At 42.6% G+C, this 3,078-nt stretch overlaps 1 pseudogene across 1 annotated transcript; it reads left to right on the top strand.

Annotated features, from left to right (window-relative positions):
* Positions 1-1,068: 1,068 nt before the first annotated feature.
* On the top strand, positions 1,069-1,778 carry LOC104682556 (annotated as a pseudogene). The gene has a single exon (XR_004054002.1). The product of XR_004054002.1 is annotated as a ras-related protein Rab-13 pseudogene (transcript).
* Positions 1,779-3,078: the final 1,300 nt, after the last annotated feature.

Genomic DNA, 3,078 nt, shown 5'->3' with positions numbered 1-3,078 from the left:
GGCTTCTCATTATCTACTAAATGAAAGTTCAAATTTCTTAGGCCACCATTCAAGACTTTTCATGATCTGGCCCCTTCCTGTTTGTCTACCTTTTTCACCTGATCCTCTGGTCAAACATGATTATTTGCTCAAATACACTATTTATTTGTCTGCTTCAGTCTCTTTACACACATGCCTCTCCATGTGCTTTAAATATCCCCCTGTATCTGCACCTTTTCAAATTCTGCCCATTCTCTGAAGCTCAGCCCAAATGCTAGGTTCTTCATAAAAGCCTCCCTTATGATGCTCACTGGAAGTCATCACAGCTCCAGGCAAATTTCTCACTCACGTGTGGCACTCACATGAAATTTATTAACTACCCGGAATGTGGCTTACCATTTACAAGTCATGTAACTATAGAAACTCATTTAATTCTCACTAAAAAAATTACTGTATAGGTAGATAAATGCATTTTTTTAATGGGGAGAATGTGTGGTCTGAGATCATACAGTTAGTAAGTGGAATACTCCAGATGTAACTCCATTCTTTTCAAGAATGGGATAGAAATCCTAAGAAGTTGATCTTTTGTATTCTTTAAAATTGTAAAATACACATAACATAAAATTTAACATCTTCACCATTTTAAGTGTACAGTACAGTGGCATTAATACACTCACATTGTTGTGCAACCATCACCACCATTCATTTTCATAACTTCTTTCATCTTGCAAAATTGAAAGTCTGCACCCATTAAACAATAATTCCCTATTCCCACCTTCCTCTAGCTACTGACAACCACCATTCTACCTTCTGTTTCTATGAATTTGACTACTCTAGTTATCTCATACAGGTGGAATCACACAATATTTATCCTTTCATGACTGGCTTATTTCACTTAGCATAGTATCTTCAAGGTTTATCCATGTTGTAGCATGTGTCCGAATTTCCTCCCTTTTTGAGGCTGGGTAGAATATGTATATATACCAAATTTTGTTTATCCATTCATCTGTCAATGGACCCTTGGGCTGCTCTCACATTTTAGCTACTGTAAATAATGCTGTTATAGCTTCCTGGCCTGGGCTCCGTGCTGCTCTGTTTGCTAACCGTCCAGTCCCGCCTACCAGTGCCGGGCGCTCACCACCCCTCCCCCGGCTCCCCCAGTGTCTGCCATGGCCGAAGCCTACGACCACCTCTTCAAGTTGCTGCTGATCGGGGACTTGGGGGTGGGCAAGACTTGTCTGATCATTCGCTTTGCAGAAGACAACTTCAACAACACTTACATCTCCACCATTGGAATTGATTTCAAGATCCGCACTGTGGATATAGAGGGGAAGAAGATCAAACTACAAGTCTGGGACATGGCTGACCAAGAGCGATTCAAGACAATAACTAATGCCTACTACCGTGGAGCCATGGGTATTACCCTAGTACAGGACATCATGGATGAGAAATCTTCCGAGAATATTCAGAACTGGATGAAAAGCAACAAGGAGAATGGCTCGGCTGGGGTGGAACGCCTCTTGCTAGGGAACAAATGTGACATGGAGGCCAAGAGGAAGGTGCAGAAGGAGCAGGCCGATAAGTTGGCTCCAGAGCAAGGAATCTGATTTTTCGAAACTAGTGCTAAATCCAGTATGAATGTGGATGAGGCTTTTAGCTCCCTGGCCCAGGACATCTTGCTCAAGTCAGGAGGCCGGAGATCAGGAAATGGCAACAAGCCTCCCAGTACTGACCTGAAAACTTGCGACAAGAAGAACACCAACAAGTGCTCCCTGGGCTGAGGACCCTTTCTCGCCCCCCTACCCTGGAAGCTGAACCTGAGGGAAATAGGGCAGAGGAGTGAGCAGGGGAGAAATAGCAGAGGGGCTTGGAGGGACACATAGGTAGATGGTAAAGAGAATGAGGAATAAAAGGAGAAGAGAAAAGGGAAAAGCAGAAAGGAAAAGAAGGAAGAGAGAGGAAGGGAGAAGGGAGAGGAATGGATTGAGGAAGTGAAAGAAGGTAAGGAGTTAGGAAGAGGGAGGAGGAAAGGAAGGGGAGATGGCCTCAAGCTTCAGACCTTACCTGGGTTTTCAGGGCAAACATAAATGTAAATACACTGATTTATTCTGTTACTAGATCAGGTTTTAGGGTCCTGCAAAGGGCTAGCTCGGCACTACACTAGCGGATTTGCTCCTGCTCTGTCACTTTTCATGGTCTTTCTTGGTATTAAAGGCCACCATTTACACATACACACACAAAATAATAATAATAAAAATAATAATGCTGTTATAAACATGGGTGTACAAATATCTGCTCAAGTTCTTGCTTTTAATTCTTTTGGATATATAGCCAGAAGGGGAATTGCTGGATCATATGGTAATTCTATTTTTAACTTTTTGAGAAACTGCCAAACTGTTTCCATAGTGGCTAGGTTGCACCATTTTACATTCCCACTAGCAGTGCACAAGGGTGGCAATTTCTCCATCCTTGCCAACACATCTTCTGTGTTTTTTGTTTGTTTGTTTGACTGTAACTATCCTAAGGGGTGTAAAGTGGATCTTTTGCATTTTAAGGAGTTAAAACCGGAATTTCAAACTCAAATATTCATAGAGGTCAAGGAGGTAACTGTAAACAAGTGAGACAAGCCCCATTAAGACGATCTGTGGCACTGGACACTCAGTCTCAGGGTCTAGGAGGTAACAGGAATTGGCTGATACAATAGCCACTTGTAGAGCCCATGGAGTTATTACTCAGCTGTACCAGATTATGGCTCTCGCAGATCTTCATACAGATCTTTCATGCATTACATGACATCTTCTGATTTTTAAGAATTAAGTAATGGTTTTGAATTTAGAGCCCACTGCAAGCCAATATTCTTTAGTCAACTATATGAAAGGATGTGAATATAGGACTGTGGGTATAAATAGAAGCCTTCCCACATTTGCAGTGAGAATCTCACTCCTGGGCAAGACAGCAGAAATTCTGTGGTGGAACAGGTGCTGAAACCTAGCACCTGGAAGATGGCTGATATGGCAAATGAGAGCTGATGACGAAGAGCTCCAATCCTTTGGGCTCCTGCTTAGCAGGATGTAGAGGAGAGGCATCATGCTGGGGATT

Source organism: Rhinopithecus roxellana, chromosome 16 (assembly GCF_007565055.1).
Source record: "Rhinopithecus roxellana isolate Shanxi Qingling chromosome 16, ASM756505v1, whole genome shotgun sequence".
Taxonomy (NCBI): domain Eukaryota; kingdom Metazoa; phylum Chordata; class Mammalia; order Primates; family Cercopithecidae; genus Rhinopithecus; species Rhinopithecus roxellana.
Note: the sequence above shows the minus strand (reverse complement) of the source record. Positions and strands in the feature narration are given on the sequence as shown.